Source organism: Sciurus carolinensis, chromosome 1 (genome assembly GCF_902686445.1).
Source record: "Sciurus carolinensis chromosome 1, mSciCar1.2, whole genome shotgun sequence".
In the NCBI taxonomy this organism is placed as follows: domain Eukaryota; kingdom Metazoa; phylum Chordata; class Mammalia; order Rodentia; family Sciuridae; genus Sciurus; species Sciurus carolinensis.
In genome coordinates this window covers 110,805,527-110,815,726 of record NC_062213.1, presented here as the reverse complement: position 1 = coordinate 110,815,726, position 10,200 = coordinate 110,805,527, and the positions used below count along the sequence as shown (strand labels likewise).

Genomic DNA, 10,200 nt, shown 5'->3' with positions numbered 1-10,200 from the left:
TAAGATATTATTATATACCTATTAAATGAGTAAAAGAGAATTATTTTAGGGATTTAGAAGCAGTTACAGGTATATATTGTCAAGGACTCGATAAATTGGTCCAGTTTTTCAAAAGAACAATCCAGTATTATTTAAGAGTTATAAAATTATTCCTGCTCTTTGACCTGATAATTCCACTTCTGAGAATATACTCCAAGGGAAATAGCCCCAAAGAAAAAAAAATTGTACTTAGTTGCTCTTAGGAAAGCTATTTATAAAAAATGGAAGCAACCCAAATGCTCAGACATTGGGGTTTGGCTGAAACTCATGGTGTATTTACATTCTAAAATATGATAGCACTATTAAAAATGACAAATATGGAAACTATGTCAAGGCATGGACAAGTATGTATGTGCAAAATAATAAGTGGAAAAAAAGCTAGGTAGTGGGTATTTTTTTTTTTGGCGACTCTGCAAAATAGAGACCTGTCTTTGCTCAACGATTTGACAAAGATGAGAGGCAAGTTGGCATAGATTTTAGTTTTCATCAAAAGTTTATAGTCATCAAAAGAGTATAGTAAAAATAAAATGGTTTCTTTCATATTCTTAAATGAGTAGTATCAGTTACATAATTTGCAGAGCCCAGTGTGAAATGAAAACATGAGTCCCCGGTTCAAAAATCAAGAATTTCAAGATGGCGATGGTAGAACATTAAGCCAAGTAGGAGCCTTCTCAGCAGGGGCCTGTGCAACTGAAGCCAGCACCGGATAGCTTTATCAATCCAATGCACTCACTCTACTTGTGAGAAAACAGAGATTCTGGACTTCAGCTCTGCTTAGAAAACTCAGAAGCATTAATAATCTCAGGGTTCTTTCTCTGAGCTTAGGCTCAGTGCCGAGGTTACTGAACACTGGGAACTTCTGATCTACCAGGATGTGGTCATAGAACTTGGGCAGTCTGTCCCCAGACCTTGCTGCTCCCATTGGTGAGTTCATCGTACTTCATTCATTTTTCCATGTATTCATTTATCAAGCATTTATTCATTAGTCATGTGTACCAGGTGCTGTACTCAGTGATGGGGACACAGAGGGCAAATGTACTAAGTTTATTTGCAAAGAGGGGAAAAGGGCATTTTGTTAAAAGCTATGATAGGTTTAGACTGACGATTTAGACATCATGGAAGAGTACTGGTGGTGGGGCGCTCTTCTAGAAGTTGCTGACTGACACTTAAGTCTTGAAGAAGGTGTACCTTGATAAATAAGGTAAAGGGTGAAGGGTGTCTGGGCAGAAGAAACAATGTGTTTTAGAAAACCCAAGGGAGGACAATGTGGGGGTATGCGTGGAATGGCTTTTAGGAGCAAGGACACATGATCAGTTTATAAGGAGAGAGATGAACTAAAACCCCAAAGTCTTTGCTCGAAGAAATGCCCCCAAGCTAGGTACTCCCCCTTCTGTATTTATTTAACTGATGCTGTTGCTCTGCAGTCCATAGTTTTAACCTACAGGAGTTTTAAAAGATGGACTCTGAAATATCTTCTGGCCTCAGGTCTCTTAGGTTTGATTACCATGCTTTCCATTTCCTCACCCAAATGGTCTGTGGGAATGCTGATGAGGACAGGGGTCTCATCATGAGGCAGCCATCTCTTCATTAGAGACTTAAGTTGTCCATATTGCCAGAAGCTCTGCTGAGTGCCTTCCTGACAGCAGAACAGATTGATTCTTCTGGTCACCACAAAAGAACCTTGCTAGCTGGGTGGTGGTGTTTTTCAGAGATCACACTTGGTTTCCAACTTCTTACATTCTGAAGGCTCACAGAAATCAGAGCTGAGGACAGGAAGTAGAGATTGTCCATGGAGAGCTTAGAAACAATAGAACACCCCCACCTTCCTTCCCCTCACCTTCCACTGTACCCTGTCCTGGTCCACACCACACTAGTCCCTGCCCCAAACCACGTACTACAGATTCCTCAAGTGTGGGAAGCCCGGGGTTTTCCAGGATGCACCATGGCCTTGACCACTGACTTCCCCATTTGAAGCTCATGCAAACGTTTGCCCAGAGAACATGAAATCAGACAAGGGTCATGGGACTGTTCCATTTATCTTCCCCTAGAGCCTCCACATATTGTTCTTTACTCACCCAGTTGAGTTGTGCTTGCTACTCAGTTCTTAAAATTAATCATCTATTTGTTTGCATGTAAATGGTTATAAAAGAAAATGTTTGATTCATATTACCCCCAAAAGAATCATCATTAAAAACCTGTGGTAACCATTTTGGGTGTGTCTCTCTTTACATATGGAGGGTTAGTTGGATGGATGGGCACATTGAGAAGTAGAAAAGTGATTTTACCAAGATGGAATCATGCTCTATATGACATTTTCACTAAAATGCATTAAATTTAACATAACTGGAATTTTTAATAGGATGATAAGAAACTCAAGGAATGACATAGAATTTCTGAACATCAGATAAATGTTTTTTCACCACAAGAAATATTAGTTCCTAAAATAGCTTTAAGTTAAAACAAAATATAAATATTAGGAGGATAAAACTGTTTTAAGCAAAACAATTATAGATACTGTCTGTGAATTCTCTGTTATGAAAGATGAGAAAATTAGCATATTCCTTTCTCCCTTCCCACAACACAAGACATTTATTAAATGTATTACTTTCACACTGTTCAAGGTAATAACATTTAGTTTATGTTCTACACCTATAATTTCAAATTGTTTAGTCTCTGGACTGGGGACTACTATGAAACACTCACTGCTAGTTGTTTTTGTTCTTTTAACCACAACTTTGCTCTCTGAGTCACTTTGATTCACAACTTGGCTGGCTAGATTCATTGTCACATGACTTTCATGAGGAAGGCTCTTTATTAGCACATGTGAATACACCTACCTATAGACTTGACACTTGAGAGTCATGTCTGGGATCTTCAGTGGGGCTTTCTTCTCTCAGGATGTTGTGGGCACACTTGCCCTGACTTGGAGATTAAGTGCTGCTGAGGAGAAGCTGTGGCATTTATTCCTAGATAGTTAATGGCCTGTGTGAAGTTAACACAACCCAAACTGAGTTACCCCAAACTATCGCTCCACCAACGTTTCCCACCACAGTAGGTGCCTGGGCCGCCCAGGTGAGCAGCCATGCCGTAGAGCTCCTCTCTCTCACACCTCATTTTCAGAACTTCAGCAAAGTATTTCCAGACTCTGACTACTTCACACTTCCTCCACTGATTCGATCCCAGAGCATGTCATTGTGCTGCTCCCTTCACTAGTTTTCTCTGCCTCTATTTTTATGAACTATTACAATTTTAACTGTACAAGTTTGTAGGATACAGTGTGATCATTCAATACACATATACAACGTGTAAAGGTCAAATCAGGGTAGAGGGTGTTTGTGTCTCCTTAGACCTTATGAGATGATTTCCATCTAAGAAGTTTCTACACAGCAAAGGAAATGAGTGGAGAGACAACTCAGAGAATAGGAGAAAAATTCTGCAGACTATTCATCTGAAAAAGGATAAGTATCCAAAATATATAAGGAACTCAACAACTGGATGAGACACCTAAACAATCCCCTGCAGTATTGTAATTACCCCGGCCTTCTTGCTTCTATCCTGCCCTGTCCTTTCCCACCCTATAGATAATTCACCCGACACCCAGTTATCCTTTTAAAACTAAACCATCCCATCCCCCAGCTCTCAGTTCCTAATAGTTTCCCATCACATTTATAAAATATTCTGCAAGTACCTATGACATTCTTTCCAGATAGCCTCTCCGACATTATTCCTATCAGTGAGCCTGTCACTTGCCCTTTGTGTCCTAGTGGTCATCTTCTTGCTGAGCCTTGAAACATCCCAACTCTTGAATTTGTTTTCTTTCTGGAATGTTCTATCCCCAGATATCCTCATGGCTGCTTCTTCATTTCCTTCAGACCTGTGCTCTAAGTCTCCTCATCAGGGAACCCTTTTCTACCCATCTATTACACAAAGCCCCACTTCCACTCTTTACCCCTACATCCTGACTCATTGTTCTTCAACATTCGTACCCGTGACAGACATTCTCAGTTGTTTATGACTCTCTATTTTATCTTTCTCTTGCCTGAGTGTCGGTTCTTCGAGACTAGGGACTTTGATTTACTCACCACTTCATCTGCAGCACCTGAGCCAGTGCCTGGAATACTGTCAATGTGTGCTAGTTTAATTAAGGAATTGACTAATATTTGCTACATTATGTATAACCTTTTTTCTTTTCTAACATCACTATAACTCTTTATCCTTGAAGCTCAATAATTTCAGCAGAATGTTTTGCTATAGATTGTTCTTCATAGATTTTTATTTCTGGGAACGTTGTACCCTTTTGGATATGTAGCTTTTCAGGCAAGTTTTATTTTACCGTACCTTTGAATTCTTTATGTAGTCTACCATCGAGTCCCTTCTCCAGAAACAGCAAGTATATTCACTTTGTCTTTGTATTTTTGTTTCATACAATAATTTTTACATCTTTTTTTTTCCATTTTTATTTTGTGATTTCCTCCATTCCATCTATCATGTTGTTGACAGCATTGTAGTTATTTAGTTAGTTGTTTCATTTTAGTTAGCTTTATATCTATTCGTTTAATGCTTTCATACCTGTGATGTCATTTTTCTCTTCCATTTTTTTCTTGAACGCTGCCAGTTTACTTTTACTTTTATTACTTTTTACCTATTTTTAAAAAAATATTAGATATTTGTTTTCTAAATTTATATCCAGTAAAATTCTCTCTTTGTGGTGAATTTTGGCAAATATGAAGAGTCATATGTCCACCACCATCATTGAGATATCAAATTGTTCCATCACTCCAAATAATTCTTGTATGTTACCTTTTTGCAGTTAATTTCTGCCCTGCTCCCAACTCTAACCCCTGGGAACCTCTGATCTGTTTATCTCAAACCATAGTTTTGCCTCATATAGAAAACTGTATAAATAAAAGGGCATCTTATATAGCCTTTGGGACCTGGCTTCTTTTGTTTAGCAAAATGCAGTTGAGGTTCATCGATGTCATTGGGTGCATGTGTAGTTCATTTCCCTTCACTGCTGAGTGATACTCTATGGTATGGATGTACCATTTTGTTTACTCAGTAACTGACTGAAGGACATCTGAGATGTTTCCAGTTTTTAATGATTATGAATAGAGCTACTATAAACATTTGCATGGTGGTTTTTGATGAACATACATTTTCAATTCTCTTATGTAAATATCTAAGAGTAGAATTACTATGTTGTATATTAAATTTATGTTTGACTTTATAAGAAACTACTAAACCATTTTGCAGAGAGGCTGTAGAAATTTTCAGCCAATAAGGTATGAGAGTTCAGTTTCTCTACATTCTAACTGGCTATTGTCAGGGTTTTTTTTTTTTAAACTTTGCCATCCTAATAGATATGTACTGGTATCTCATTGTGGTCTTAATTTGTACTTATTTACCCATTCATACATTCCTCCTTCCTTTCCTTCTTCTTCCTTCTTTCTTTTCCTTTCTGCTGGAGATTAAACCCAGGGGCACTCTACCACTAAGCTATATCTCCAGTCCTTTTTATTTTGACACAGAGTCTCAGTAAATTACTAAAGGTAGCCTTGAAATTGTGATCCTCCTCTCTCAGCCTCTAAGTCGCTGAGATTAGAGGCATGAGCCATGGTACCTGGCTTAACTTGCATTTCTTTAACAAAGCAATTAATTGAGCACTTTTTCATGTGCTTCTTTTCCATCCATACATCTTCTTCGATGAAGTGTCTATTCAAATACTCTGCCTGGAGAAGATCATTTGTTTTCGTAGGGTTGAGTTTTGAGAAGTTTTAGTTTTCTGGTTTTTTTTTTTTTTCCTGTGTGTGCGTGTGTAGCAATACTTTGCAAATATTTTGCACAGAATAACTGCTCAATAAAAGATAAACACTATCAATTTTGTTGCAAATATTTTTTGCAAACATTTTCATCCAGCCTGGGGTTTCTTTTCACTTTCTTAATAGTCTTTCATGGGGTAAACATTTTTTTTTTTTTTTGGCAAGATTCAATTTATCATTTTTAAAAAATGGATTGTAGTTTTGGTGCCATCACTAAGAATGCTTTGCCTAACCCAAGAACACAGCGATTTTTCTTTCCAGTTCTATTTTACAAGTTTTATAGTTTATGCTTCACCCTTGGGGTTGTGATACATTTTGAATTAAATGTAAATATTCATGTGGTGTAAATATTCAAGAATTTTCTGAGGGGTTTACTTGAGATGGGGAAGGTAGATCCCACTTTGGCGCATGTGTCTCTACCCAGGGGTCTGCAGATAGAGAAGAAAGCAGATCTGTGTGGAGCATCCTGAGGAGGCGAGCGGGTCTCACCTCTCACTGTTGGATAACAGTGCTTGGGACTGTGACATTGTCTCTAAAAAAACTCAGGAAAATAAAGGTTTGGGTCAGGCATTAGAAGAGACCATCAGGAAGAGTTTGTCCGGGAAAGTAGCTCTGACTACGTGATCTGATTGGGGGAAGACCTGGGATTTTAGAGGGATAAGAGTTTTAAAATAATAACAAAATTGATAGGGCTATCTTTTACTGAGCAGTTATTCCATGCCAGGCACTTGACATAGAGATACTTTCTAATCTTTACAGCTACTGATAAGTGGGCGGTTATCCCTTTCATACAGTTCAGGGAACCAAAGTTCAGAGAAGTTAAATTATATGCTCAGAGTCACACAGTTATTGAGTGGGAGGGCTGGGATTAAACCCAGGCCAGACCCTAAAGCTGGTGCTCTGTCTGCTCCATCAAGCTGCCTTCTAACACTAAAGGCTTGGTGGGACACTGGATGGAGGTGGACAAAGGGCAAGGAGGGAGGAAGGCTGCCAGTTGGTCAAAGAGAGACTCTTATGAGGCCAAAGGACAATCAACTCTTGGACTGGGGGTTGGGAAAATAGAATTTTTCTCTCTACAGTCTTTTATGAAACAGTTTATAACTTCTCATTTATGACTGAAGTGGAGGTTGAGGACTAGACAAAATGACCCCGGTGGCCACTGAAGGGGAATCTCATCAATGCAGTGGAGCCATCTGGGCCTGCTGTCCTGTTTGTCTCCTTCCAAGCCTGACTTGGCATTTTTAGGCCAGTTCCATCCTGAGAAGCTATCTTCCCAGTTAGGTGACCAAAGACCAAGTTTCCATTTGCTGGTTGGGTACCTGCATTTCCTCCTGGCATCCCAGGTGGGGTGCAGCCAGCAGAGAACATGAGCTTCATTGGCTGTATGTCTCCTTGAGCGGTATCTAGGGGGCCTGGAAGAGAGCAGGGAGTGTCTGTCCTGGGAGAGTGAGGCCTAAGGAGAGATGGCCCTGACAAAGCACAGCATTTCTGGACCATTCTGCTGTTGTGTGTAAAGATTTTCTTCCTTCTACCAAATATGGGGACTCTTTGGCCTAGGTCACTGAGCTATTCCTGGAAGGTAGGCAGTGTGCCAGTGTTCCAGGCAGGCACTGTTCTTACTCTGTAAATAAGTGCAGTGGAGCCAGGGTGCATAGCCCCAGGGACCTGCAGTCCAGCAGACCTCCAGGTAGGGCTCCCAGAGAGGTGGGGGTGGAACCATGAGGGCTGAAGGGAGTGGGGATCTGGAGGTCACCCCTTCCACCTTTGCTCAACCGTTAGTTAGCCCCTCACTGGGAGCAGTGCTCAAAGGAGGCATCTTGGATGCAGCCCTGGCATCTGGCCTTAGAGCCTGAGCGTGAGGATCCAGGTGATAGTTTCTGAGCCCAGTCTGAGTGGATAGACAGGTGGACAACCCAATCTCTAATCTCCCCGTTAGAGACTGGAGACAATGCTACCACAATAGTCTCTCCCTGGTGCAGAGACAGTCGATCCACTAAGTTCAGGCAAACTCTGCACAGTGTGAATGCAAAGTTCAACCCTATAATCTAGAACCCTGCGGTGGGGGGCAGGAGCACGGTGAAGCCTGGCCCCAGTGCCCCCACTATCTGGTAAGCTACCCCAATACTTCAAGCCTCAGTTTCCTCCATGGTCCAGTTTCAAGGTTGTTGGGAGGAGTCAATGGTACAAAAGTGCTTAGCATAGTGCCTACGTAGGAAGTGCTGGATAGCTGTAACCACAGTCATCTTCATCATCACCATTATTTGCTATTATATTAGTGCATTTGGAGTCAAAATGCCTATATTTGAGACCATTTCTGACATACAATTACTAAGTGACGGTGCTTGACCATTAGGAGCCTCAGTTTCCTAATCTCTGAATTAGGGCTAACAATAAAAAAACCCTTTTCAAAAAAACTATTGGGGTAACTAAATGACTCAATACCTACCACCTGGCACAGGAAAGGCTCCAAATGCATTAATTAGAATGAAGAAATCATCTGAAAGCTTACGGGTCAGCTTAGGGGGTGGGGACGTGGCTTAGTGCTATATCCTGAGTTCGAGTTCCAGCATCACTAAAAAGGTCAGTTTAGGATCTTTCCTGCAAAGAGGTGTACTCGCCTGTGCCAGGGAGTCACGGGGAATCATGACCTCAGGAGATGATGTAGATCCAGTGGCTTCAGGCAGAAGCACGTGGGCAAGTGAAGATATTCAACCCGAAGCACACCTCGGAGGTTGGATGCTGACGCTGGCCTCCGCACACGGCTCTGGGTCCCGTCCCTGGCTCTCTTCTTCATTGTGCTGACAGCTTTCTCAGGCAGCCTTTCTCTTTGTGGCAGCTGAGCTGCTGCCAGTGCTGGGCTTGCATCACCCCGCAGCTTGCCTCAGAGAAGCCAGTAACACTGTCTCTTCCCTGGGCATGTGTCTTACTCTCCTAAAAGGACTGTTTGGGTCATATGACTACCATGGACCACGGACCAGATTGGATCTGGGTCACAAGCCCAGTCCGTAGTAGAACCCTTAGGGCCCTCTGATTGATGACAGCCCTATTGGAATCATGAAGGGGGATTATTCCCATAAAGCAAAGAAGTGCGCAGTTACCAGAAGGGAGAAGCCTTGCTGGCCAGGCGGATGCAGTAGCCGTCAACTGGAGTTAAAAATATGCTCTAGGTAAATCCCTGGATGACTTAATGCATCATCTTAATGGGCTGTTAAGGGCAGTGGGGATACTCACAAGATTTCATTGTATGGGTCGCTCAGGGGCCTGGTAGGGAAGGATTCAGGGACTGGGTCCCATTGAACTGTTTTGTCCTCTGTACATGGCCAGTCCCCAGATGACCCTCAGACCATACCTGCAGCCTCACTGCTGTCTTGAAGGCCACCTTGGAAGCCAGATTTCTCCCCTGGAGTTAGGATGATCCAGGCAGCATTAGGATCTGAGGGCTGAAGATTCATAGCCTCTTAAATGAATGCTGGGAGGGAACACAATGAAATATGGACAGCTCTGAAAAAGAACATGGGACTTGGAATCTGAAGCCAAGTGTCTGTGCCAGCCCAGCTCCCTCCCAGCTTCATGACCTTGGATACCCCATTGCCCTTGGTGTCCCCCTCTGCCAAATCAGGCCCCAGGCTAGATGGTCTCTGACGTTTCTTCCAGTGCTGACATTCTGGGAATCTTTGAATGTTATTAAATTCATGAATCGGCTTCTTTGCCTGGAACAAGTTAGCTTAAAATACATGCAAATTGCACTAAGTCTATCTGTTGCCTTGCTGAGGAGGCAGCCTGGCGTATTTACATAGTTTGAAATTGGCTGCTGCATGCACAGGGTGGGGGAGCAGTGACAGGCTCTGAGGCTGGCCCGCATCAGCCGCTTCTGATGCAAGCAGAGTCCTGGATCTTTCTCGCAGCCTGGAGTGCAGGGACCCATTGCTCGTAGGGACGGGGAAGGGACCAGTTTTGTTTGGAAGTCTGGATACCCTGAATTTGTCCTGGGAACTTGCTATTATCTTATTTAATCTTCTCCAGCAGTCCTGATAGCAAGCATAACTGTTTCTATCCAGCCAATGAGAAAGTCGAGGGCTGTAGTTAGTCCACAGCAACACAGTTCTTCAAAGTTGGAATGTAGGTTGGGTGACTCCACTCTCTCCCTGCCCCTCTGGGCCAGCAGAGTCACCTCTTCACACACCCAAGCTCAGTCAGTCACACTGCTCTTTGGTCAGGCTCTTGTTGGCCAATTCTGAGAGTCTTTGTTCATTCATTAAACACTCAGTGAGCGCCTCTTGTATGCTAGGCTCTGTTCTAGGGACTCTACAGGAATCAAGACAGAGGAGGTTCTGGTCTTCTT

At 42.3% G+C, this 10,200-nt stretch overlaps 1 long non-coding RNA gene across 1 annotated transcript; it reads right to left on the bottom strand.

The window, feature by feature from the left end:
• Positions 1-968: 968 nt before the first annotated feature.
• On the bottom strand, positions 969-9,287 carry LOC124965299 (uncharacterized). Its single transcript, XR_007105160.1, has 3 exons — positions 9,208-9,287; positions 2,877-3,021; positions 969-1,802 (listed from the first exon to the last, which is right to left on the bottom strand). It is a non-coding gene; the product is annotated as an uncharacterized LOC124965299 (long non-coding RNA).
• Positions 9,288-10,200: the final 913 nt, after the last annotated feature.